Below are 27,754 nucleotides of genomic sequence, written 5' to 3'. Positions count from 1 at the left end.
GGAGGCTCCTTGGAAGAGGTGGTGGGCTTTAAGGTGAATTTTCAAATGTAAGGAGAGATGCAGCTTCGTGAATGGGCAATGCATGGAGGTGCGAGCCGGAAAGTGCGAGGAGGAGGGGCTCTGGTGGTGAGACCACCTGCTTGGCTCAAGCAAAAGGACTGGGTGGGCTGGAGTTTGCAGGCTGGGAGAGGGGAGAGGGACTCGGAAATGTCCCCACAAGGCTGGCCCATCCGGAGAGGGGGACTCTGCTCCTTTAGTGGATTTAGTGCCATCACATTTTGAAAAGCACATTAAAAAGGGACTAATTCTGACATTCATGGCAGAAAGTGCCCTGCTATCTCAAATAAGGAAGGGACCAGGAAACAGTACAGGCTACGGCGGTTCAGAGTCAAGAGAGGAATCAAAGGATGGACCTACAGAAACGAGAGAGGACACCTCGCATGTGGCAGGTCCTCGTGAGGCCAAGCAGGGATTCGAAGTCCCTCTGCCCGAAAACACGGAATTGTATTGAGACTGGCTTAGAAAACAGAAGACACAGCCACCAAAGCAAGCGGGACCATGAGAATGACTCTGCCTGTGGAAACTCCCAGTGGCAAGTCACCCCAAGTTTCAGTTAATTATCTGTGGATAACAGTGGGTCCACCCTGGGCTGTTCATATGTGTTATCGACAAATGGCTTTAAAGTCAGAGCTTTCTATTGCCTGCTTGGCTTAAGCACAGTAGTCCACTTACAACAAAAGGATGGAAAACATTTTTTAAAAAGCCAGAAAGCCAAGAGGACATTAGATAATTTTTAAAAGTATTGTTCGGCTAGAACAATGTCCCCATCATCATTTTGCTCATTGCTATGGTTACTTCTGGTAGCGTGGCTTATCGGAACCCTCCCCAAAGAGGTTTATGGTCTTCAGAGAAAAAGAAGAATGAGGAAAAGTAAGGGCAGAGAGCTGAATGACTGACTGCCTGGGGCTTTTTCAGCAGCCTCATCATCACAGAGTCTCTGAGTTCCCAGAGCTCACGGGGAGTGGTCATGGGTACCAGAGGTCAGGACTGTTTGGACTGCTGCTTGAGCATCTTTTTGGCAGTTTCTTGGCTGGGGGCTGTAGCAGCTTGAGGCTTGGTAGCATGCTGAGTTGTAACTGTGTGTGCCCAGGGGCTCCCCAGGACACAGTTGTTGTGTGTGTGTGTGTGGGGCGGGGAGTGGCGAGGGAGGGGGTTGTTATTCCACGCATGTGTTCTCACGCATCTGGAAGGGGAGAGTTTGATGGGCATGCTCTGTGGGATGTGTGTTGGACTCTCTTGTCTCTGTGGGAAATCAAACCTCAGATGGTGGTCCTTATGAATGCTTAGCTCTTTTCTTGCTGTTTTCCATCTGCCAAATGAACTCAAGGCAGCTTCTACAGCTTATCATGGCAAGAAATACGCAATCAGTGGAGGGGATCCACTGCCAGAATGGAACCTATTTCCTTTTCTTTAAAAATGACTCTGTTCCGGATTTATCCTAGAACTCTGAAAATGACATTAATGTTGTAGGTAGGTTATCCTTTTCTTTTTTTCTCTTCTTTTTAAGGAAAAGCAATTGTTACAGTCATAAGAGAAAATCAACAGGGACTCCATGGGCTACTTCCTGCTGAGTATTTTTGTTATGCGGGTCAGTCTGTCCTCTTTCTCTGAATCAAGGTGCCTCCTTCAGCATTTTGCAGCTTTGTGTAAGCTTTTAAAATCATCAGAAAGAAAAAAAAAAGCTATTTATATCACACCAACAGTAAGGTTCAAAGTGAACGGTCCTTTCATGTTTTAAAGACCTTACGTTGAAACAGAAACACTCGCTGATACTTTATTTTGTGATGAAGAAAAAATATTTGAACAGGAAAAATATTTGTTTGAAAGAAATAATTGCAAAGTTTTGTTGATAACACTGATGGGTTCTGGATTCTAATTTTAGATTCATAACCTCAAATTCAGAAAATTGGGGGGGATTTCCTTGGTGACCCAGCGCTTAGGACTCCACACTTTCACTGCTGAGGGCCTGGGTTCGATCCCTGGTCAGGAAACTAAGATCCCACAAGCATGGCCCCCAAAAATGAAAAGAAAATTAGGGTAAGAGAGAAACATCCAGACACCAAACTGGGGAGAAAGAGAGATAGTTGGGGTAATGGCAAGAATTCCATGACAGAATCTTCTAAATATTCCTCTTAAAAGGGATTTTCCCTCTTGAAATTGGAGCAGGAAGAGTTGCATATTTCCACAAAGAAGACCAACCTACCAGCCTATCCAAGCAAAACGGGAAGGGAGGCCATGGAAGAACTGAGTCATGCCTGGGTTGGAATGGCCCTGATGTCCTGCCAGCATCTTTCTGGGGAGGGAGGGTCCAGCCCAAGCCAAAGATCTTTATCTGATTCACTTGGTTTGTTCAGTGGACAGGAGGGACCTTGGGGCTGGGAGGCTGCTGGATGCTGAGGACGAGCCTTGCAACTGATAACCCAGCACACTCTGTGAGGAGACTTGCCTCAAAGGCAATTTGTTCATCCCCTGTAGGTAGGCAATCCAAAATCTCAAAATGATGTCAAATTCTTTCGATAGCCTCTATGGGGGAATGAACTTTGGCTTCTTTGGAAAAGTTCCGCGTCTTTAAAAATGGGAACAGATGAGCCTCTAGGAAGAAATCTAAGAGGCAAGATGGTGACACAAGCCCCCAGCCACTTTGGATGTCACCCACTTTGGATGTGCCTTTTGGAGGGAAGCTGCGGTTTCAGTTCACAGGGGGGTGATGCTTTGATCATGGATCCCGTGTGCTTTGATTTCATAAACAAAAGCTCTCCTGGCCTTGTGGAGCTTTTGTTCTCCTTTTTTTCCTTCTTGTCACTTCCTTTTATTTAGATAAGTTTTTTCTTCCAGTTGTATTGAGATATAATTGACACACAGCACTGTATAATCCTAGGTTTCCCTTTACTAGTGGTAAAGAACCCCCCTGCCAGTTCAGGAGACCAAAAAGACGCAGGTTCGATCCCTGGGTTGGGAAGATCCCCTGCAGGAGGAAATGGCAATTCACTCCAGTATTCTTGCCTGGAGAATCCAATGGACAGAGGAGCCTGACAGGCTTCATTCCATAGGGTCACAAAAAGTCAGACATGATTGAAACGACTTAGCATGCATACAATGAGTGTAGAAAGCTCTATTAGGAAACAGAAGGTTAGCTGTTTGAGTTCTTGTGGGCATATCATGGAAGATGGTTAGTTGAAATAGATTAACAAAATGAGACTTATTATACAATCATCAAGGCCTGTCTAATATCCACTTTGATACCATAAACTGATATGACAAACTTTAGGATCTTGATGAAGTGTATACTACAAGCAGGCTCATTTTCCAGATAAAATAGGACTCAAAGACTGATGGTATCAAGGACTGTTGGAGTCAAATATTTCTGTTAAGAACAGCAAATACACAACGCCTTGTTTTTATTCTTTAAATGTTCCCACTCTTAAGAATGTAAGATTAACAGACTACTCACTATGATCTTTATAAAAGTATAAAATTATTCCATTAACAGTATGACATTCAAAGCAGTGAAATACACATTAATGTAACTGAGAGAAGAAAATAAAAGGATGAGATCACGAGATGAAAGAGGGGAAAAACAAAACAAAACAGCTGCCCAGCAGAAAAACAAACAAAACCCCAGAATTCATAGTGAAATGCAGTTGATTTATGAATGGGAAATATTTAAAATGCTGGCTAGCATGAAGGAAGAGTCAAGTGGTGGTCTTTCCAACATATTTGGAGCTGGTCCTTACCAAACCTCTATTATATTTACATATTTTTTAAGAAGTAGAAAAGCATTTTTTCAAAAGTAATCAGAATCAGGACTTCCCTGGGGGTCCATTGGTTAAGACTCTCTGTTGCCAGTGTAAGGGGTACAAGTTCAAGACCTGGTCAGGGAACTAAGTTCCCATACACCACGTTGTGTGGTCAAAGGGTATAAAAAAGAAAGAAAGAAAAAGAATATTAAAAGCACAGAGAGAGAAGGGAGCCCTTTAACAAAATATTCTATTACAAGGCAAGCTATGCTTTTTCAATTTGCAAAAAAGAATCCATGGGATAACTTTAAGGCTCAAAAGTATAGAAGGAAGGCCATAGCGACAGAGGACGAGGAAGGACACGAACTCCAGTGGCACCTTCCACCTCATGGGTCTGTTCAGAGGGGAGGAGTGTAGAGGAACTGAAGTTTGGGTCTGTAACACCTCTGCCTCTACTGCCTCGGGGCTCCTGGCAGCGATTCCCAGCAGGCTTAACCTCCCCCTTCATGGGAACCTTTACATTACCTGCCTAATGATTTCGTGATGGCCACATCCTACAACAATGCAGAGCTTGTGTAAGGATTTGGGCACATGCCACCTAGTAGCTTTGGTGGCCAAGACCTGTGAGCAAGACCTTTTGGTCATCACACCCTGTTTGAGCTTGCATGTGTGTCTTGGGGTGTACGGGGTGATGGGAATATCCCTGCTGAGGTCCTGTGAGCAACCCCCCTCCACACACACACACACACACCCCCAGCTGGAGGCCCAGGCTGTGTGGAAAAGTTCCATTACTGGGAAGCTAGGAGAAATGCACTCAGATTATAAAAAGGAAAACTTTTCCTTTTCACAGAGTCTTGAGGAATCTCAAGGAGAGATGTTGTTAGCAGAACTTGAAATAGACTGAATCCCTTACATAGGTGAACTTGTGTATTGGATCCATTATAGTGAGAAGCCTGGAAATAGGAGATTTCAGAGCTGGTGTAAACAACTGCTGATAATTGCAATTAGTAACGTTAACTACAATCAATTACAATTCACCACAGTGGTGTTCAGCATTTACTTTGTTCCAGGTCCCTGCACTGGGACCTTCCCCTATATTATCTCACTTAACCGCTCAGCAATCTGTCAGAGTACTATCTGCATGCCCACTTCACTGACAAGGATTCGGAGACCACCCAGCTAACCCAAGACTGACCCAGGACCGAAAGCCCTGTCTGTGCGATTGCATAACTTTAACCTCTGGCAGGAAGGAATGGCCACACTCACGTTTTCAAATTGAATATCCAACTAGCCAGTTTGGGACTGCCTTGGGTAACTCAGAAAAGTCACCTCTTCCGCAGAATGTGTGGGCGGGGCAGTGTGCAGGATCTTGCAGGATCTCACGTGGTTCTGTAACCATGATCCAGCCTTACTCTGTCTCTTTAGCACAGCATAGGCCATGAAGAGGTTGGGAACCCATAGACACAGGGAGACTGAATTCTAGCCCCACCACCACCACGTTCCCCCTTCAGAGCCCATCTTGGAGCCTAGATTGCCTATCATTTCCAGATCCCAAGCCAACATAAACCACGACATAACTAGTTTAATTGTAGGTTCACTAGGCACACACACACACACATCCAAGGAAACACAGGTGCCCCTCATCCCTGAAGAGCTAGCCAACGTCATTTATTTTGTAGGTGAACCTCAGCTTGCACCAGAATCACTCGAAGGGCTTTTTAAAACACAGATTGCCAGCTCCCCCCACCCAAAGCTTCTGAATCCTGGGTCTGGGTGAGGCCTGGGAACTTGACCCACAGGTTCCTGGTGCTGCTGACTCTGCTGTTTGGGGGACCACCTTTGAAAACCACTGTTTTAAGGGATGGAAGCTTTAACTTTGTGATTACATTTCTGGGCACCTGTCTCTGCCTGTTTAATTGTGATAGCAGCTGTTCATCCTTACCACCTGTATTGGTTTCTTATTTCTGTTGTAACATTATTACCACACATTTAGGGACTGAAGACAACACTAGTCATCTTACAGTCTAAAAGGGGTCCTCAAGGGCCTCTCCATTATGGAGCTTCCAGGGGAGAATCCAACTTCTTGCCTCTTCCAGCTTCCAGAAGATTGCCTGCACTCCTTGGCTTGTCACCCCTTCCTCCTGGGTCCTCAAAAACAGCAGTGGAGTAGCATCTTCAAACCTCTCTCTCTTACACACACACACACACACACACACACACACACACACCCCTCTCTGCTTCTGGAACCACCTCTTCTCTGAGTCTGACCCTCCTGCCTCCCTCCTAGAAGTCCTTGTGATTTCATTGACCTACCCCAAGGAAGCCTACCTTGATAATCCAAAGTAATCATTCCACTTTAAGACCCTTAACTCAACCCACTCTGGTGTTCTTGCCTGGAGAATACCATGGACAGTGGAGCCTGACAGGCTACAGTCCATGGGGTCACAAAGAGTCGGACACAACTAAGCGACTGACACTTTCACAACTTAATCACACACGAAAGTCCCCTTTGCCAAGGAAGGAGTGTACACAGATTTTGAAGATTAGGACTTGGACATCTTCAGAGGCCTTCATTCTGTCCAGCACCCTAGCCACCTGACAGCTGCGTGCCCGCTTAAGCACAGCACCCTTCCCACCAAAGAAGCACTGAAACCAAAACCGAGTCAGGATTTGCATGATGCAGCCCTGTCTTCAGACACTCCTGGTAATCAAGCCATCTTGCAGAGATAGAGAAAGGGGGAGTCTTGGCGGGGGGATGGGGGAAGGAAGGCAGGAGCCCCAAGGGAGTTAGCAAAGTGCCTCTTAGACCAGGCCCCAAACACCTATAAATCTCTCCCCACATTTGCCAGACTTTCTAGAACCTAGAGCTAGGGTGCTCCCTCTAGGCTGGGAGCCGCCAGGTTCCTCGCTGGGCCTCACCCCAGCCTCAGCCTCCAGCACCACCTCCCAAACCTGCCAGCAGGCGCTTGGGAGAGATGCAGAAAGAGGAATTGTACTCAAAGTTTTCTTGCCTTTTGAGTTTCCCAGGATGACCTGCAGAGCTTTTCTGGGCTGAAGTCCCAGCCTCCAGGCTGTGAACTTTCTGTCGGTGCATTCACTTGCTCGGGCTGCTGTAAAACTACCAGACTGGCCGGCTCAGACAACAGAAATACAGAAATACACTTCCTCACAGTGCTGGGGCCTGGAAGTCTGAGGGCAGGGCGTGAGCAGGCTGTGTGTCCTGGAGCCCCTCTTGTCGGCTTGCAGACTGCTGTCTGCTCCCTCGTCCTCAGGTGGCCCTTCCTCTGTGAGCACACTCCCCGGCACCTCTCTCTTATTATTAGGACCCAATCCTATTGGATTCCAGCTCACTCTCATCTGACCTAATCACTTCTTTAAAGGCCTTTTTTTTTTTTAAGTCTTTTTTGAATTTGTTACAATATTGTTTGTTTTATTTGCCCAGGAAGCATGTGGGATCTTAGTTCCCTGACCAGGGATCAAGTCTGCATCCCTTCATTAGAAGGCTAAGTCCTAACTAGTAGACCACCAGGGAAGTTCCTCTTTAAAGGCCGTATCTCCAAACACAGTTGCCTTTTGAGGTCCTAAGAGTAAGGACTTCAACAGTTGAATTTGGGGGAGCACACCCTCAGCTCATAACCGTGGACTGCAGGCCTGGGAGACTCGTACATAAAGTTCACTTCCGTCCCCTCTCTCCGTGTAACAGGTGGGCTCCGCGCAGTTAAGGCAGGTGTGGGGAGGGGAAGGTCAAGCTGGGATGGTCACAGTGTGGCCCCTCAGCCTAGGCCTGCCTCTTGGTCCTAGGACAGAGATGGGAGGAAGGGAAAGGAGGTCCAAGAAGCCCCCACAGGCTGGGTCTTAGTCTCTATAAGCACGAAGCAGCATTGAAGGCTCACTCTCCCAAGAGCCGGTTCCCTGCAGAAGACTTGCTGCATACACAGTTTACAGCAAGGCACAGACACTCCACCAAGTCCGTACACGCCCTGGACCCAGAGGAAGTAAAGGAGCAGACAGTGAGGCTCGTGTGTGACGGCCTTCTGCACGGTCTGTGTGGCAGAAAATGATTTCATCCTCGAGGCATGGCTCTGAGAAGGAAGTCAAACAGCCCACAAGTTGAAATAAACCAAACAGTCTTATCTTATTCTTGATTCATGGGTTCCTCTTTCTTCAAAGGAAGCCTTCAGAGGCAGGACTCTATGAACTGTCACCATCAGAGTGACTGCTGTTGCAAAGTCCCTCCTGGGACCTCGCATCTGTGACTCATAACACCTGGGATCGCTGACATTTTCCCCTGACAGATCTTTACTACTCACTGGTCAGACTCACTACCCAACATGGGCTTAAAAAATTAAATATACCTGAGTGCTTAAGTATAACCCATGTGTGTGCTCAGTCACATCTGACTCTCTGTGATCCCCTGGACTGCAGACCACCAGGCTCCTCTGTCCATGGAGTTTTCCAGGCAAGAATACTGCAGTGGGTTGCCATCTCCTCCTCCAGGGGATCTTCCTGACCCAGGAATCGAACCCACATCTCCTGTGTCTCCTGCAGCAGCAGGTGGGTTCTTTACCACTAGCGCCAACTGGGAAGTCCCTATATATAAAAATATATGTTTATATTAAGTGAAATATGCCCATCACAAAAAGGACAAACACTATATGATCCCACTTACATGAGAGACCTAGTCGTTAAATTCAGAGACAGAAAGTAGAAGGGTGATTGCCGGGGCTGGGGAGGGGGAAGGGGAAGTTCTCATTTAATGTAAAGAGTTTCAGTTTTGCAAGATGAAGAGGGCCTGGAGATTGGTTGCACAACAGTGTGAATGTAGTTACTGAACTATACACTTAAAAATGGAACACGGTACCTTTTATGTTATGTATATTTTAGCACCATATTTTTAAAAAGGCTGCTGTTGGAATCATGTAATAGAACAGACTCGTGGTTGGGGTCAAGCAAACCTAAGTTTGAATCTCATATCTTCCACTCACTAGTTTGGGAACAAGGTTCTGAGTTTTTTTTGTTTAGTGCCTTCCAAGTTTTAATATTTCTCTGTTTCTAGTGGGCAGGAATTTGTAAAGAGCTTCAGTTGGGTCGTTCTGGCCCAAGGTCTCTCCCCAGCTTGCAGCTGGGTGGGTGGAGGGCTGGAACACTGGAGGCTGGCTGAGGATCTCCCCCTCTTCTTAGAGTCTCAAGGCTTCTTCATATGGTCTTTCCACGTGGCTGACTTGGGCTTCCTTTCAGCATGGCGGCCTCGGGACAACGGGATGCTTCTGTGGCGGCTCAGGGCTCCAAGCAGGCAGATGGCCCAGGGACAAAGGGAGATGCAGCATCACCTTCTCTGATGCGGCCTTGGAGGCATACACTCTCACTTCCTTCATACTCTGTTGGTCACAAGCAAATCACACACTTCCCCAAGTTCAAGGGGAGGGGTATTAGACTCCACCGCATGATGGGAAGTGGCAGAGTTCTAGAGTAGGGTTGGCAAATTATGACTGTTGGACCAAACCAGGCTCACCTCTCCAAGGCAGCCATGTCCATGTGTTTATATCTTGTCTGTGGCTTTGCCACAGAGTCAAAGTTGAGTGTTTGCGACAGATACTATGTGGTCTGCAAAGCCAAAAATATTCACCGTACAGCTCTTTATAGAAAAGTTTCCTGACCCTGTTCTAGAAGACCGTGTTAGATGGACAATATTGTTTTAGCCACCTTTGGAGTATGATATTGGCTGCAGGCAGGTTACCAGCCTCTCTGAAGTTCACCAGGGTCTCCAAACCTGTAAAAAGTAATGGGGTGTGTGTGTGTGTGTGTGTGTGTGTGTGTTCAGTTGTGTTCAACTCTTTGAGACCCCATGGACTGTAGCCCACCAGGCTCCTCTGTCCATGGGATTTCCCAGGCAAGAATACTGGAGTGGGTTGCCACTTCCTGCTTCAGGGGATCTTCCTGACCCAAAGATCGAACCCGAGTCTCTTGCGTCTCCTGCATTAGCAGGTGGATTCTTTCCCACTGCGTTACCTGGAAAGCCCATAAAAAAGGAATGATGATCGTATGTAAAAGGTACTTAGCACAATTCTATGCCTATAACAGTTCTTCTCCTTCCAGGCTTAATTATGATTTGAGAGTCACTGAAAGGCGTTTACTGCTGGTGTAGGTCTATTAACTGTCAGAAATTCCCAATTTAGACCTTACTTGGAATTTAGGCAGACTTTACAGACGCCCTCTATTTAAACACATATTTATTACTCTGGAGGAAGGATCTGTTTGCAAGAATTCTTTTAAAAATGCAATCCTTGCCATCCTCCAGTGCATTATTTTATTGGACTCACTAGATTTTTATCTTCCAAGGAGCAAATACTTCAGGAACTGGGGCAGCCTGGTAAATTTGGAATTGAGTGAGTAGGGGAAGAGCATGGCAGTGGTGGGTCTCCGGTGGCCTCAGGAGAGAAAACCACATGAAATTTGACCTGCTTCACGGTTAAGCTCAGGGCTGCCTCTGCCCCAGACAAAGCAATGAAAAATATTTTCTTGCCCTCGCCTTGCCCATTGCCTCCCTTTCCAAGTGCCCAGACTTTTTATCTCTCCCCCAAACTCCTCCACTGGCCAAAATCTCCCTCGGATGTTTTCTCTCCTCCCCTGGATATTTCCAAGGCCAGTCCCCCAGCAGATGATCTGCCTGTGACTCTGCTTTCTTCCTTGCTCCACATTCGAACCAGGTCCTTCGAGAGCCTAGTTATTCAAAGCTTCTGAACTGTCTCTAGAGGAAAACTTCTAGCCAAGAAAATAGAGACCCCAAACAGGCCCTTACAGGGGTAACATTAGACCAACCAGTCCCAACTCTCTTCTTCATGGACCCAAAAACCACTGAAATTAACAACTGTATGTGTGCATCATTTTAAAAAGTTATATTCTATCTCCTCTCCAAGATATGTTTGACTCCAATCACTCTTAAAAATCTACTTAGCTTCAACCTGAGCTGTGTTGGAAGAACCGTTCCTTTTCATTATACCTATTTGTTGCTGTGTTATTTTTACATCAAATATTATGAGTGTTTGGGGGGCCGTGGAGAGGAGACGTTTGTGACTAAGTGATTAGAGACCATTCCCTTTGGCCCTATTAATTTTTACAGCATTTTCCCCATCTTACTTGGCTGAGACTTGCAATTTTGTGCAAATTTTATAGAACACCTTCTGGTATCTGCAGAATCCCAACTTCTGGTATCTGCAGAATCCCAACTCCATTTCAGTCAAAGGCCAGTTGAGTTTATGCTGCTCCAGGAAGAAATACAGTTTGGAAACATTACTCAGCTGGCTGCCAAAAAAGTAACTGTTAGTACTATGACCTGTGCTCCTTCTACTGTAACCTCAGCCCAGAACCTTTGCAATTACCAAAGGGCTTTTACAAGCTCCGCCTCCTCAGCGTTCACTCTAACAGTCATTTTATAGTTATTGTCCTGTTCTACAGATTGTCGTTAAAAAGAACATGAAGCAGTGATGTACATTGCCCTAGATCACAGAGCTACTCATTGATGGACCTGGAATTCCAAGGACTTTGGCTCCATTCATACTTAAATTCATACTTCATTATTTCATACTTCCTAAGTGTACCAGGCACTGGGCCCTTTCAGCCAACACTGCTTCCGTTACTCCTTTCTGCAGAATGCTTGTGTTCATTTTATATCCAGTATCACTGACAAAGTGCTGCCAACCATTCTCTTCCAACCATTTCCACCTTCCGCTTCCCTGGTGGCTCGGTGGTAAAGAAGCCACCTGTACACAACGCAAGCGACACGGATGCAATTCCTGGGAGGGAAAGGTCCCCTAGAGAAGAAAACGGCAACCCACTGCGGTATTCTTGCCTGGAGAATCCTGTGGCCAGAGGAGCCTGGAGGGCTGCAGTCGATGGGGTAGAAAAGAGTTGGACATGACTGAGCCACAAAGCACGAGCAACCATTCTCTTAAGCTCAAAAAAATTTTTTTGACAACATACTTCCTAATCCCTCTTAGGTGAGCAATAGGAAAATGGACTAAAATGAGAGCCTTCGAGACATGTTTAGTAGAAAAGCTTTGGTTGTTTTGCTTATTTTTAGCTCAGGTAAACATCTGGGGAGTAACTAAAAATAAAAACGCGTCTGATGTGGTCAGTGTTTGTACTTTTCTCACTAAAACTGTGAATATAAAGGTCACATGAAATCAGAATTTTTGTGTGTATCTGTAATAGGAGCAACAGATGGTGGATGTATTGAATGACAGAGTTTTAACCTAAGATTCAGTTTGTTTTGTCACCTACCACCTACCTGGCACCAGATTAGACAACTGAGACAGCTGGTTGCCAAGGAGATGAGATGGCATCATTGGACCACATCTGTGTTCAAGTATAGCTTCAGAGTTTCGCAGGCCTTCTACGCAGGAGCAGCGGTACTGCCGGCTTACTAGCTGCTAAGACAAGACAGATTTCCATTTTGAAACAGTTGATGTTGTTGTTGTTTAGTCAATAAGTCGTGTCCAACTCTTTGAAATCCAATGGACTATAGCCTGCCAGGCTCCTCTGTCCATGGGATTTCCTAGACAAGCATACTGGAGAGGGTTGCCATTTCTTACTCCAAGTGATCTTTCCAACCCAGCGATAGAACTCACATCTCCTGCATTGCAGGCAGATTCTCACCACTGGGCCACCTAGGAAGCCGTATACTATTAATTGAGCACTTACTATGTGTCAGGCAAGATTCTTAGCATTTCTCAAATATTACTTCATTTCATCCTCCCGACAACCCTGCAAGGGTTACTATCTTTATTTCACATAGTTAAGACAACAACAACTGATGATTGAACAGATTAAATAGCCTTCCTTAGGCCTGCCTCCCAAACATATTCTGAGATGTCATGCACGATTGCTTCTCAGGCATTGAAAGCAGATAAAGTTATTGTTGTCTGTTTGATAGGTTTTTAGTAATTTAAGTGCATCATCTTAGGACTAGTATCCTACCTAATTACTATGGCAAACTAGGGAAATTTAGTTGACTAGCCTTAAGTAGAGCTTGGAGAGGGTCTGTGCTTTTAAATTCTCAAGCACTTGAACTTAAAGTGAGCTGGTCCCATGCACATCCTGCCCTCCAATCCTCTCTAGCTGGAAGTCAATCATGTTGACCATGAGCGCAAACGAAAACATACTTGAAAATGTCTTTGGTTTGTCTGTTTTCGTCTTTTACGAACTGAGTGGTAATATAGAAAGTAGGAAAAAAGTTTTAATCACTGATGGGGATCCATCCTGCAAGACCTCAGAAATTCATTGCAATGTCTGCATTTTCCAAGGTAGGAGACAACAGAGGCCGGGGCCAGTCATCCATGTGATTTCAGGAGGTGGAAGCTTCAGAGGGTGGAAGTGGGGCATATGTGTGTGTGTGTGTGTGCTCAGTTGTGTCTAACTCTTTGTGAGCCCATGGACTGTAGCCCACAAGTCTCCTCTGTCCATGGAATTCTCCAGGCAAGAATGCTGGAGTGGATTGCCTTTTCCTTCTCCAGGGGATCTTCCCAACCCAAGGATCAAACCTGAGTCTTTTGCGTCTCCTTCGCTGGTCATTGGCAGGTGGGTTCTCTACCACTGCACCACCTGGGGAGCCCACTTGGGAATGGGGCGCAGTGGGGCAAAGCTGATAAAAATGGACCAGGCAGGCCACAAGCCCCCACCAGAGGGGAGGGCTCAAGCTTAGCGAAGACGCAAGACTTTCACAGGACATTTTTATTTTCTCTCTGCATCTCCTCCTCTCAGTGGATGGCTCCAGGGCTGGGAGGGCAGAGCATGGGGCTGCTCGAAGCTGAGTGGTAAAGGAAGGCCTCTCTAAAGAGAGGATTTATGAGCTGAGACCAGAAGGACTAGAAGAAAGTTTAACAGTGAGCACTAGGGACAGCCGTCTGGAAGTGTGCCCTCTCGCACTTGGGATGTCCACGTAGGACTCTTTATGCTGGAGAAACCCCAACGTCTGAAAAGGGTAGGATCTCCCTGCTCCAGTAAAACCTCCTCAGGGAAGTTTCAAGATGGTTTTTGCAATACTGGAATTGTGTTGTATCAAATAACATAGAAGGAAAGAAGAAAGAGCCTCCTTCCTGTGTTTGTGGGGCTTCCCTGGTGGCTTAGAAGGTAAAACATCTGCCTGCAGTGGAGGAGACCCAGGTTTGATTCCTGGGTTGGGACAATCCCCTGGAGGAAGAAATGGCTACCCACTCCAGTATTTCTTGCCTGGAAAATTCCATGGATGGAGGATCATGGCGGGCTACAGTCCACTGGGTTGAAAAAGAGTCGGACACAACTGAGCGACTATCACTTTTCCTATGTCTGAGATGTTAGTGCCACACCAAATCCTCTTTCTTGATATCAACTATATCATTGGGATTCCCCTGGGTGGTCCAGTGGGTTAGACTCCATGTTCTTTAATGCAGGGGTGCTGGGTTCAAACCCTGGTCAAGGCACTGGATTATGCATGCTGCAACTAAGACTTGGTGCCCCCAAATAAATGGAGGAAAAAAAAAACTACATCATCTGTCTCATGACACTGTGAGGTCATCGATGCCATCACCCTAACTCAATGGATAAGGAAATGGGGTGAGAGATGAGTCATCTGAAGTCCTTCATCCAGTAACTGGCAAGTCAGGATTGGACCAGCTCTGGTCATCTTTAAGCACCACTAGAGGAAGCTGGGCCACCGCAGCTGAGCACATCTCTGAAATAGAGATGACCTGATTTGGTGATCTCTTGTGTCATCGCATTTGCCAAACAAAATCATTTACGCCAACATGTGAGTGGAGCAGGAAACAAAGACCTACTTTATCACTAATTTCTCTCTGCTCTCATCCCAAAGCATCAGCACAGGATCGGAACAAGCAGAGCGTGATGAGTTCTACAGGAAAGATAGGTAGGAGGTGCTCACGGAACACAAAGGAAGTGAATCCTGAAGCATGAACAGTTTCCCAAGCCAGGAAGGATGCTTAGCATCTGTTAAGTCACTGCCTAAGTGCCAGGCAAACAGATCGATTAGTAAATCAATAAAAGGGAGTAAAATTAGAGTGACTCAGATGTTAAAGGCATTCATTTTCTCCGATCACAGCAAGTCTAGAGGCAGGGCAGCCAATGAATATACAAAACCAGCTTCTTGCCATCTTCTGTCTTCTGGAGCAGAGACTCCTTGTGGTCCCCAGATGGCAGCCACAGTTCAAGGTGTCTCTCACTGATGACAATGTCCAGCGGAAGAAAAGGGATGTCACTGACTTGTGTCACTGTTAAAAAAAAAAAGGAGGTTAACTTTCAACAAAGCACTTGCAAGAGAATTCCCTTCTCATCCTTCATCTTGCAGAACAGAGAAGATTGAGCCTTCACATCTAGGGAGGGGTCTACCTCCCTGAAAAGTCATGCATGCCTAGTTAGCAAGGAGGGTGGTTAAAAGAAAGCAAACAACACCTGCCACAGGTATAAAGGCATGAAAAAAGATGGAATTCTGAATGTTGGGGTAGCCAAAAAGTTGTTAGTTGTGAAAATGTCGGGAGAGGCTAAAAATATACACTGCGTGCATACATGCTTCAGTTAAGTCCGACTCTGCGACCCATGGGCTGTAGCCTGCCAGGCTCCTCTGTCAATGGAAATCTTCCATGCCCTCCTCCAGGGTATCTTACCCACCCAGGGATCAAAGCCAGGTCTCCTTCGTCTCCTGCACTGGCAGGCGGGTTCTTTACAACAATCGCCAGCTGGAAAGCCTGATATACACTGCAGCCAGGTGGAAGAGGAATTATATGCCAGTGTTTGGCTGTCTCACAGGTACATGTTCCTTACTTTTAAAATATGAGTAAAATAATAATGTTAAGAGGTTTTCATTATTTTTTTAATGTGGCAATTGTATAAAATTTCCTCCAAAAAACAAATGGTTTAAAAAAAGACAAAATAGACAAAACCACATATAGTAAAACTATTTAATCAGGCCTCAGCAGTGAAGAAATATTAGCGTACCTAATTTTCATTCTGACATTTGTACTTTTTTGTGATTATAGTAGTAATGCCTGTTCACTGTTTTGTTTTTTTTTAATTGGAAAATTCCGAGAAGCCCAAAGAATAAAGTAAGAATCATCCACAGACCACCACTTGGTTATCATGACTTAGTGCTGAATGTGTTTATCTAGAGTTGCAGTCGAAAGTGACTTCAAATTTTCTGTCAAATGAAGGCAAGCTACTGCCAGTCCGTTTAGAGGGGGAAAAAGCAACACATAAATATATAGGTTGAGTTAGAGTCAAACATGGCACATAACATGGGTGAGGGGAAGAATTATCATTGTTTTCTTTTTTTCCCTAAAGGGGTGTATTTCTGGTTTGTTGACTTTCTGCAGGTCTAACCCCCCAGCTCTGTAACTGAGGAAAGAACACAAGTATATCCTTGAGAGCCAGGTCTGTGGGGTAGTTCTGGTTGGGAGGAATGGGGAACCGGGCATAGGAACTGAGGCTGAATCTCAACCTGGTGAGTTACAGCTTTGGTTTACAGCTTTGGTCCTCAGAGTTACATCAGGTCAGGACACGGGGGCTTCAGCTCTAGAAAAGCCACTAGAATGCTCACGTTGGCAAGTTCAGAAAGGCTCTGTCTGTCCTCTTCGAAGCAGCCCCTGCAAGGGGTCAGGATGAACAAGAGTTTAATTTTGCACTTTCACTTTTTTAATATTTATTTGGCTACACTGGGTCTCAATTGTGGTATGTGGCATCTAGTTCTCTGACCAAGGGTCAAACCCAGGCCCCCTGCATTGGGAGCACAGAGTCTTAGCCACTGGGTCACCAGGGAAGCCCCTGCACTTTCAATTCTTAAAAGGAAATCTGAACGTTTCTGTATCTAATAGCAAACAAGAGCAAAGCTGCTTTTAGAAATGCTGGAACCTGCCTGGGCAGGAATCTGTTATGAATGCTATTGGGTTTTGTTTTTTTTAAGCCCTCTTTTTCTTTATTTTTATTGATTCTTTCAGGCACACATGTTAGGGGCGCTACTGGTTTCTGGGTAAATGGTTTGCTTGCTGCATGCTGTTAAAAATCTACTGAAAGACAAACAGTACCCTTCCACCAGAGAGCCATATGACTTTGGGAAAGTTACTTAACCTCTCTGGTCCTCAGAAAGTTCAAGGGAAGAGATCTTAGAGATCATGGAGTCTGCTCCTCACGATCTGGGACTCAGAGAGGGTGAGTGACCAGCCAAAAGGCCAACAGCTTCCCCCGTGTTTTATTAACATTTTGATTTTTAAAAGGAGTCCAGTGAATTTAGAAATTAATTAGGTTGTGTTTCAAGAGCAAATGAACAAGAGACTTCAGTGTCAAAGAATGAAAACTAAGGCCTTGAGAAATAGATATTATACATTATAATAACTATCCAAATGGGTTTGTAGGAAAAAAAATGTGAACTAAGATGTGACACATTCTATGAACAATATTTACCCCCCTCCAAATATTTACGGGATACCCCCTTGGAACCTAAAGTCCAGTAAAGAACTGAAGATAATCATGATGTAGTAAGTGCTCTGTCAGATAAAAAGTGAGGTGTTCTTATGAGAACTAAGAGAAGGCATTTAGGAGGACTTCCGGAAGCCTTCATGTAAGAGGTGACACCCCAGCTGGTACATGAAGGAGAAAGAGAGCAGCAAGTTCCTGCAGGGAAATTCCATCTGCAGAGGCCAGGGAGCTCGAGGCTCGAACATCTAAAGGTAAAAGCTGTCAAGGGGATGTGGAGTTCTGAGACCTTAAAGATGAGAAGCTAAAGTCCAAAGCCCTGGACCCTGCTCTTTATCCCGAGGGCAGAACTGTCAAGCTGGATCCATTCAGAATCTCCCGCTGCTGCTCGGAGCACGTACAGTAGTTTGGAGGCGAGGAGCAGACAGACTCAGTGAGACTGATTAGAAAAAATATTTCTCAAGCTCTTTGGACAAACAAGATACATTTTACGTGCTAACCCGGGATGTACCCACAAAACCGAACTGACTGCCTTTGTTTGATGCACTCTTAAGTTTTCTAATCCACTCCATTTTTTTTTTTCTTTTTTAATGGTGAAACTGCAGGACCCACCTCAATTGACTCATGACCCATTAATAAGTCACACCTGGTAGTCTGAGGCACCTCGAGGTAGGAATTTTGGCTGTCATCCTCCAGAGAGGAGATAACAGGATCCAGGAAAGCAGAAAGGAGGATTGTAGGAGGTGGAAAGATTCCAGAAGGATTTAAGAGAGAGGAGGGTTAGGACCCAAAGGAATTAAGAGGTTGTGGCTTGAACTTGTATGAAAACGTGTCTGGCTAAGATGGGGGATGTTAGCTTGAAGAATCTACCTGGAGGGTAAAGGGTGTTTGGGGAAAAAAAAAAAGCCCATTTTGTTTGGTCAATACAAGTATAGCCCTTCATTTGAGGTCTACCTAAAGAAAATCATTTGAGTTCTATCTGAAGAAAAACCATCTAAAGATGAAATTATGTAACTCCAGAAAACGGTCAAGTTTTACTAAAAGAGGGAGCAAAATGGTGGCACTTTAAAGGAAGAAATCATTCCTGGGGGAGCTCTGCAGCGAGCCTCAAAATTCTACTTAGAAAAAACAGGCAAGCTCACATCCCCAGGAAGTAACCCAGATCAAAGTCTCACCTGGTTCTTTGCTGTGACTGCCACCAGCTTTTCTAAGACTGAGAACAGGGTAAGTATAGCCTCTGACTTTTCATGTAGCAAACCGTTGGCAGGAGCTAACTGCTTTACAAAGTTGGCAGCAGTTTTAGAACCCCCGATCGCTAATTCAGGAAGGGAGCAGGCGTTGCTTATGCACTTCTTGTAAAAAATGAAAATCCATTAACTTTATTCTCCACGCACGCTCTCCGACAGCATCAGGTCAAAGGGGCTTTTTTTCCTTCCACTTTTCAGGGCTTTCCAGAGTCCCAATCTGGCTCCTTCTAAATCTTTTCTTTTACAAAACAATAGGGAGGGGTGGTAGCCTGTGGCTAGTTGAAGATTTTGAACAATAGGTGTTTCTGAGCCGGGTTTATTGAAATGGTCCTGTCGGTGTCCTGTGGGGGACTGTAAATGAGATGTCGACAGGAGCTCTTTTGTGTGGACAGCATTCGGCCTGAAAGAGAGGAATTTCCTTTCTGTGCTAGTATTTAAAGTAGATTTGCTGCTGCTTTCCCTGGAACTTTTTATCCAACTGCCGGAGCTAACAGCACTGGATGAGTCACTCAGCGTGGCTGGGACTTCCTCCCCTCCCTGGCAGGGCTCTGTCTCTCAGGCATTTACATTTAGAAAGGACGGCTCCTAAGAAGATTGCTCGGATTTTCATCAGCTTGAGCCTCTTTTTCAGGTCTTCACGGGGACCTGAGCCGGCAGCCATCCTGACCCCCCAGGAGCCGGCAGCCACGCAGGGCTGTTTTTCTTAACTCCCTGGAAGACTTTTGGCTGTTTTGTTCCCTTTCTTTTTTAAAATCCAGGGAGGGTGAGACAAACATCTCCTCCGACTTAGGCCTTTCCCTCCCCCTTTTTTGTAAATGACAGGCAATTTCAGTTTACTGTAATTACTTCGGGCTGAGGTTGGACTAACCCCACCCTTAGAAGATAAGGTAACCGTTTTATTACCTCGCAGCCAGGTGCCTGGGGGTGACAAGACTGCCTTTTATCTGGAGACGTGACAAGGTTATCAGCAACTGAAAGGGGCTGAACCTTTGAGCGGTGGCCATTAAGATGCTTTCCCTTCACTGGGATCAATTTCCTAACTCATTATTGGTAGTTAATTTTGATCCAAAGACCAGCTCTGGTGGTTTCCTCCAGGGTTTCCGCATTCCTGCACTTCAGCCATGTACAGATGAATGGTGTAAACTGCAACTGCCAGCCAATCCCATAACAGGAGCTTGACATTCTAACCACGGCCCCAAACGTAAAACCCACAGAATAGTTTAAAATTCTCATTTGGTAGCTTTGCAGTGGGCATAGTTGCTTTTTTTCAAAGAATTGATTAATTAAAAAAAAAATCCTTCCCCTATGACAGTAGAAATCCAAAAGAATCAAAATGAATCACCTTTACTAGCCAAGGTTACACCAGGAGGCTGTTCAGGGCTTCTTTTATTTACTTTTTTAATATTAAAAAAAAAAAACACTTTTTATTTCGTATTGGAGGTTGGCCGATTAACAGTGTTGTGATAGTTTCAGATGAAGAGTGAAGGGACTGCTATACGTGTGCATGCACCCTTGTTTTAGATTTTTTTAAAAATTAGTGCTTGATGTATTTCTGTTTGCAGTTCACTGACACACATTGGTTTATTCTTAAATCAAGCTTGTTTTACATGGATTCTCTGGGTTATCTCTTGGATTGGAAATGTGGGATAAAAACTTCTGTTTGGTAAACGATTTTCCAACTGTATCCTGGGTAGAGCGTTAGTGAATGAGGAATGCTCTTGCAGATGAACGTTCAGGTAAGTGTCCTGAGCTGCGCTCTGCTCTGCTTAGTCGTTCAGTTCTGTCGACTCCTGAGTTGCATCAAGTGAGCGCTGCACCGGCCTGGACTTAGCTCAGAACCACTCTCCTGTCAGGACATGTTAGGGTGGGCCAAGGTGAAGAATGTTACTTTTATCTCTTTTCCCCTGAAGTCAGATCGAAGCTGAGGGTAGGGGGTGAGAATGGGGAAGAGAGTGATGGAAGGGATGACTCAAAACACATACAGAACACACATAATCTTGCAGATATGGAGTGTTTATCTCCAAGGACACATCAGACTACTGCATCCTGTAATTTATGGAGATAACATTCCACACTGTAGAAAGATGCCAGTTAAAAGCCGCTATTAGTAGTACCCCTTCCCAGGTGTCGCTAGTGGTAAAGAACCCACATGCCAATGCAGGAGACAAAAGATGAGGGTTCGATTCCTGGGTCGGGAAGATCCCCTGGAGAAGGGAATGGCAACCCACTCCAGTATTCTTGCCTGGAGAATCTCGTGGACAGAGAAGCCCCGCAGGTACAGTCCATGGGGTCATAAAGAGTGGGATACGACTGAAGCGACTTAGCATCTATCACCATTATTTAAAAAAAAAAGATGTTTCTAAGGACAGCATGTGAAAACACACACAGTGAGAAACCAACAAACATCCAGAACTCCACACGGTCAAGGAGAGAGAGAAGTTGTTAGAAGTACTATTGAATTTGATGTTCGATTCCTCTTTTCCTTTAAGATATAGAAACCTTGCCCGCCCACCAGGGCAAGCCCACCACCGCCCAGTCACTATCTATCCACTACCCTCCTCCTGGGCTGGACTGGGACAGAGTTCTATCCAGGGCCAGACAAGCCTGGGAGCAGGAGGCTCTGATGCCCGAGGCACCTGAAGTCGTGGCCACCATCCTTCAGTGACTCTGCAACCCCATGGGCTATAGCCTGCCAGGCTTCTCTGTTAATGGAATTCTCCATTTCCTTCTCCAGGGGCTCTTTCCGACCCAGGGATCAAACCTGAGTCTCCTGTGTCTCTTGCATTGGCAGGTGGATTCTTTACTACTGAGCCACTATAAGCCTCCAGAGGTTCTGAAAACCAGAGACCAAAACCTGACCTGGCAGCTACTTGCAGCGTGACTATTTCACCTCTTCCAGTAGACAGACGCCTTAGCGTCCGCATGCTCCCGGGGTGTGTCACGCTCATCAGTTTCTACAATCTGAGAAGTTACAAGTCTCAAGCAAGTCCCAAGAGATTCACAAAAGGGCTTTTAGTCACTGTTCTCATGAGGGTTCAGTGGAGATGCTTAAGGCCCCAAGTACAGGACAGCTCTTTAACAGAAGAGAAAGGAGGCTTAGATGGGAAGAACCCAGGTTCTAATCAGACCCAAGGCGGAGAACGTGTGTATCCCCACCATATTTCCCCTTTAGTAACCCTAAGTTTGTTTTCAATGTCTTTAAGTCTGTTTCTGTTTTGTAAACAAGTTCATTTGTGTCATTTTTTAAAAACTAGATGCCACAGGGAACTCTCTGGCCATTCAGTGGTTAAGACTGTACTTGTGTTAGGTAGGTAGAATAGGGAAAAGGAGTCCAAAATGGCGGTGGCTAAAAGACAAGGAAGGTCCGAGGACCAGAGTGAAGACTTCAGGCAGAACAAACAGAACAAACAGCACTCCTGGCTAAGCCCAATTTGCATAGGGCAGGCCCAGGTGGAGGAAAAAACATAAAAGGAGGAGCCAAAGCGCTTTCTCTCGACTCTCTCTCTCTCTCTCTCTTTCTCCCTCCCCACGCACTTCTCCACTCTCTTCTCTTCGAGTCTTGGATTCTCCTCCTATCTTATAAATAAAATAGAGCTGTAACACTGATTTGCCTAAGAGCTGTAGCACGGTTTGTCCAAGACCCGAGAGCTGTGACGCGCCGAGGGCTTTAACGTCCGTTGCTCCAAATCTTTGTTGTGACGAGACAAAGAACCGAGGAACATAGACTCGCGTGACACTTGCAATGCAGATGGGCCCAGGTTCCATCCCTGGTCAGGGAAGTGAGATCCCACAAGCTGCATGGCATGGCCAAAAAAAGAAAAAGAAATTAGATTCCACATATAAGCTATATATCACGTGACACTGTCTTTCACTGACTTACTTCACTTAGTATAATAATATCTAGGTCCATCCATGTTGCTGCAAATGGCATTTTGTTCTTTTTCACAACTAATATTCCATTGTATATATGTGTGTGTGTATATATACATATACATGTGTGTGTGTATATATATACATATATATACATATGTGTATATGTGTGTATACATATACATATGTGTATATATATACATATATATACATACACATATGTGTGTGTATATGTATATACACACACACACCACATCTTCTTATCTATTCCTTTTGTCAGTGGCATTTAGGTTGCTTCTGTATTTTGGCTGTTTTAAAAAGTGCTGCGAGGAATAATGGGGTGTATTTTTATTTTTTAATGGCTTTCCCCGGATATATGGCCAGGAGTGAGACTGCAGGATCAAATGGCAGTTCTGTTTTTAGTTTTTTAAGGAACTTCCATACTGTTCTTCATAGTGGCTGTACCAATTTGCATTCCCACCAACAGTGTGGGAGGGTTCCTTGGATATTATTCAATGGCGGCAATGACCAAAACCCCACTGAAGAGTGGAAATGGAAATGCAGTCTGTAAGTGGCCCTTTACGCCCCCACTGTAAAGGCTGATGGTGTTTGTTGTGTGGTGTGGACAGAGAGAGACAGGGTTGGGGGGGGAGGTTGGGGCCCGGCCAAATTCTCTGGACCTGTGTCCTCATCTGTCAGTGACATGGCTGGATAATGAGGTGTCGTTTGAAGGCTGATCCTGTCATCTGGGAGTCAGTAAGGGGCCGCTGGCGTTCTGGGGCCCAGTGAGCTGGTAGATGGTATTCCACAATTTAACCCACAGTCTTTCCTGGTTTTCCTTTGAGGAGGGGGTTCCAGGGAGGAAGGAGGAAAGGAGCCGGATGAATAATAAGCTGCCTCACTGCACAGACCAGGCCCTCACATGCCCTGCTCTGCAGACACAAGTAATCATTCCTCCTCATCGTGCTCCAGCCCGCAAGAAGGCGAGCTGGAGGCAGTTTCTTGCTCCTTTGCTTCATCGCACATCCTGTCTGTCTCCCCAGGTTTGTCTGGAGCAAAAGCTTCTGCTCCAGGCTGAGCCCTTCCACCAGACGCTGTGTCCGCAGGGCAGCAGCATCACGAGTTCCGCCTTCTCTCCCGAGTCCAGAGAGTTGGCCAGTGAGCAGAGGTTCCTGATCGATTCAACCACAAGTTTCACTCAGCCTGGCAGACACTCCTGACCTCACTTGGTTTGGACAGGTCACTCACTCTGCATGGCCAGCTCACTGTTTCGAGGGAGACCAGCGGGCAGTGTGTGCCTGAGACCCTACCCCCACTTGGTGCCCATCAGTCACTCTCTCCAGCGGGGGCTGGCATCCCTGAGGTCTGCTGTATGGCCCAGACACAACCCCACGGCAGGGAGTCCTGCTGGGCTGTTTGTATGGTGGTGTCTCTTGCTTTTCAGGTCCCATGGTACATGTGACACTAGTTCTCATGAAATGAGACCAGGAATAATGAGGAGCCAAAGAATAAACTGTGTGTTGGAGAAGACTCTTGAGAGTCCCTTGGACTGCAAGGAGATCAAACCAGTCAATCCTAAAGGAAATCAACCCTGAATATTCATTGATGCTGAAGCTCCAATACTTTGGCCACCTGATGCGAAGAGCTGACTCATTGGGGAAGACTGAGGGCAGGAGGAGAAGGGGACGACAGAGGATGAGATGGTTGGATGGTATCACGGACTCGATGGACATGAGTTTGAGCAGATTCCGGGAGATAGTGAAGGACAGGGAAGGCTGGCGTACTGCAGTCCATGGGGTCACAGAGTCAGACAGGACTTAGGGACTGAACTGAAAGAGTAAAAGGAGTGGAAGGAGCTGAGGAGGAAAGGCAGCTGCCTGGGGCAAGGGCAGTGAATGTGTGGCACCTCCCACAGCCAACTACTTGTGCCCCTGGGTAAAGCCCAGCAGAGAGGGTGGAGGAAGTTCAGAAGATAATCCACAGGACTCATTGCTTCCAGCTGATAGAGGTGGGCCATTCACAGTCTAACTAGATGTCAAAAGTCAGCCAGTCACAGCTGGACATGGCCAGCATTCAACAAGGCCAAAGAGAAACGGGTATCAGTGACAGGAGGTTGTGTCACAACATCCAAGGTCACAGACTGGCTTTGCTGAGTATTCATTTTTCTTTCTATCCTGGTGACCTTGCTTTCCTGATTATTAGTCCCTTTTTCTTCTTCTCCAGGAAGTCCCTTCTCATCCCTGTTCTTTCCTTCAGGTAACAAGTATTCACCACCATTCCACTATGTCCCACGCATGATCCAAGTACTGCAGTCGTCATGAACACAATGGACAACAATGCCTGACCTTGTGATCCTTACATCCTTAACTAATTACTCTGTCTCAGTCTGGAAGGGGAAAAAAATTCAGCTAACAGAGAATATAGGCAAGTGTTGCTGAGAAGTGATATCTAACAAGAAAGGAAAGCTGGGTGATGAGCTTAATAGAAAAATGTCCTCCACCCCTGACACCATCCTCACCCCAGGCTTCCCAGGCTTCTTGTCTTCCAAGACTCAGTCTGCTGGAGCCTGAGGAAATGGGGGACCAGCTGCCCAAACAGGAAACTTTATTTCATTCTGTAACCCTGACCTTGAGCCCCAAACCTTCCCCTCCTGTCAGCAGTCCATTCAACCCAGGAAGACTTGCTGACCTGGCAGGTACAAATTTTGAAAACTACACAAAATGTTACAGACATTAAAATAGGAAAAAAAAAAAACAAAAAATCCCTAGGCCCTAGAGGAAGTGGTATATCTGATTCAGTGGTTAGAAATCGCTTCATAAAGTCATGGAACAAATGGAAGTTTAATCCTAACAGATGACACTGCCGGGGCAGTCACTTGTGTGCGTGGATGACTCAGTAGCACCTGTTGGAGAGGGTGGGAAAATGAGCCGTGAAATCCTGAAGGCATTCCCTGCTAGAAGCAACGGCCCCACCTGGCAAATTAGTAAACCGGGCGTTCTCAACATCCTGCCTGGAACCTTTGTGCCCAGTTCTATGAAGGCGGTGACTCACCTGAGTTACCGGTCAAATGATTCTTACTCAGAGCCCTCTGTTTTTAACCGTTAATATTAAATGATCAAGGCAACCTCTAGCCAAATGTCCATCTACTTTCAAGATGTTCCTTTGAAATGATTGATTTTGGGCAACAACTGGTTTTACAAAGGGCAACCCTCAATTTCTCTAGTGTTTAACAGGTTGCCAAGCTTCATTAAAGGTCCACATTAGAGGCTTTGGACCTCAGTCCCTGGACCTGGGCCTTCTAAAATGACTTTCCTCCAAACCTCATTTAACTTCAATTTACTTAATTAATGGAATTTTCTGAAGGGAACAGTTACTTTGATCTGAACCTCTTTCTTAGTTTCCGGTTAACATTTCCAGAGCAAGACAGGAGTGGGGTGAGGGGCGGGAGCTCCCAGGAGCTCACAACTGCAGTTCTCCAAATCAGAGACCTTGGAGGAGCCTGAGAGGAAGAAGGCTGGTTGAAAATACTGCCCTTGGCATTTTCGTGGGTGTTTGCCCCACACACAGATAAAAGGGGTGGGGGTAGGGGGACGACGGTGTGCTGCAAAGCAAGTTCTCTGGAAGCTGGGCCTGCAGCTTGAAAATCTTCAGTCATCCTTGCAAATCAACCAACCGGAAACCAGCGATGGGAATTAGAAATGCTTCTACCCGGAAAGTCTCCTGCAAACTAACGACAAATTCAGACACAAATGGAAAATGCAAGTCCCACCCAGCAGGAATCCTCAGTTTCCCAGCTATTCATCCTCACAGCCATCCCCCTAACCAAAAGGCCACAGCAGTTTTAGCTTTGCACCTTGCCAAGGAAGCAAACACTGCTGCCCTAGGTGCTGGTTAGGGGGGAAAAAAACCCAGCAACCTCAACCCCCAGGTCTTACCTTTCAGTAAGGGGAAAAATTTTTGTTGAGGTGGTAAGTTAAAAAGCAAGACATTCTGAGTGGTGACTTCCACTCTGCGTTTTTTGAGCAGACCAACGCAGCCCCTGTTGTTTAGCCTAGTAGGCGCTGGGCTACTCTTTTGGGGACCCCATGGGCTGCATGCAGCTCGCCAGGCTCTTCTGTCCATGGGATTTTCCAGGCAGGAATACTGGAATGGGTTTGCCATATCTTTCGCCAGGGGATCTTCCCGATCCAGGGATCGAGCCCGCGTCTCCCTGCATTGGCAGACGGATTCTTTTACGACTGAGCCACCAGGGAAGCCAGTCCCCTGTCCCAGCGTGGCTTACCTGGGAGCCCAGCCCCGGAGTTCAAGGTACATCAACGATCCGCGCTTTGGTCACCGGGGGGCGCGCGCGAGCGGAGCTGCCCGGAGCGATACTTCTGTTTTCTCAGACTTTGAGTTGAGAGGCGGGGGAAGGGCAAGGGGCGGAGGGAAGGGTGGGGGTGGCGAGGGAGATGCAGCTGGCTTTCAGAAAAATCCCTTTGTTCTCTGTAATCTTGCCGCTTGCCAGTTTAGAAGGCCAAGGTTGCCACGTTACCTGTTGCCAGGGTCCTGCGAGTGCCTGGAGAAAATGTGGGCGACAGAGGTAGCGCGCACAGTCCTCGGGCTCGGTGGCTCTGCAGCCCTTTGCCCCGGCTGGGCGCTGACATTTGGAAAGCAGCTGCTGCGATCGCCGAGCAGTTTGGTTGTAGTTGTAACAGAGGAGTGGCTGCGTCTTACATCATTTCCAGGCATGAAGTGCCTGGGGCTTTTTTTTTTAATGACTAATTTTCGGATCCCTCCCTCCTTGGAGTTTGGGACAGTACATGTACTGTGCACGACAGCCTCACCTCAGGAAGCCCAAGGTTTGTAGCAACTTGTTAAAACAACTTGGGTGCCTCTTAAAAAAAAAAAAAAAAAAAAAGCTGTGACTCTGAAACAAACCTTTTCATTTTTCCTTCTGAAAACAATGTTGCGTTTGATTAGCCGCGGAGGCTCGCTGGAAGTCGGCTTTCCCCGGTGAAGCCCGGCTGCTATCGGTTGAATAGATCTCGAAGCCAGACAAGCCGGGGCTTGGGGCATTTGTCTGGCATTAGGAAGTGTCTGGAACACTGGTAACTACCAACTGGCCAGTCCTATGACTACAAGAGTTATGACACCGCCCCTCCCTCTGTCCACATCCCTCTCCGCCCCCCTCCAACGCACACAAGCCTGCTTCTCTCTACTTAACAAGGAGGAAAAGTTTAACTCTTTTCTGTGGTTTACGTGGAGGGTGGCTCTGGTGGAAATCGGTCTCCTGGCCACAGCCCTTGAGCCAAAACTAACCAGGAAAGAGGCCAGCAGAAGCCCTGCCCCCACCCCCCTACCGCCCCCACCCCCCGCCCCGCAGGAGCCCTGCGCCCCGTCCCC

General features: G+C 46.3%; 1 protein-coding gene and 1 long non-coding RNA gene across 8 annotated transcripts in view; one reads left to right on the top strand and one right to left on the bottom strand.

The window, feature by feature from the left end:
• DLGAP1 (DLG associated protein 1) overlaps window positions 1–27,754 on the top strand; it is a 788,387-nt gene that overhangs the window by 702,447 nt on the left and 58,186 nt on the right. The gene's annotated exons all lie outside the window — the stretch shown is intronic.
• On the bottom strand, window positions 24,957–27,283 carry LOC113883008. Its single transcript, XR_003508522.1, has 2 exons — window positions 26,652–27,283; window positions 24,957–26,579 (listed from the first exon to the last, which is right to left on the bottom strand). It is a non-coding gene; the product is annotated as an uncharacterized LOC113883008 (long non-coding RNA).

This window comes from Bos indicus x Bos taurus, chromosome 24, assembly GCF_003369695.1.
Source record: "Bos indicus x Bos taurus breed Angus x Brahman F1 hybrid chromosome 24, Bos_hybrid_MaternalHap_v2.0, whole genome shotgun sequence".
Lineage (NCBI taxonomy): Eukaryota > Metazoa > Chordata > Mammalia > Artiodactyla > Bovidae > Bos > Bos indicus x Bos taurus.
Note: the sequence above shows the minus strand (reverse complement) of the source record. Positions and strands in the feature narration are given on the sequence as shown.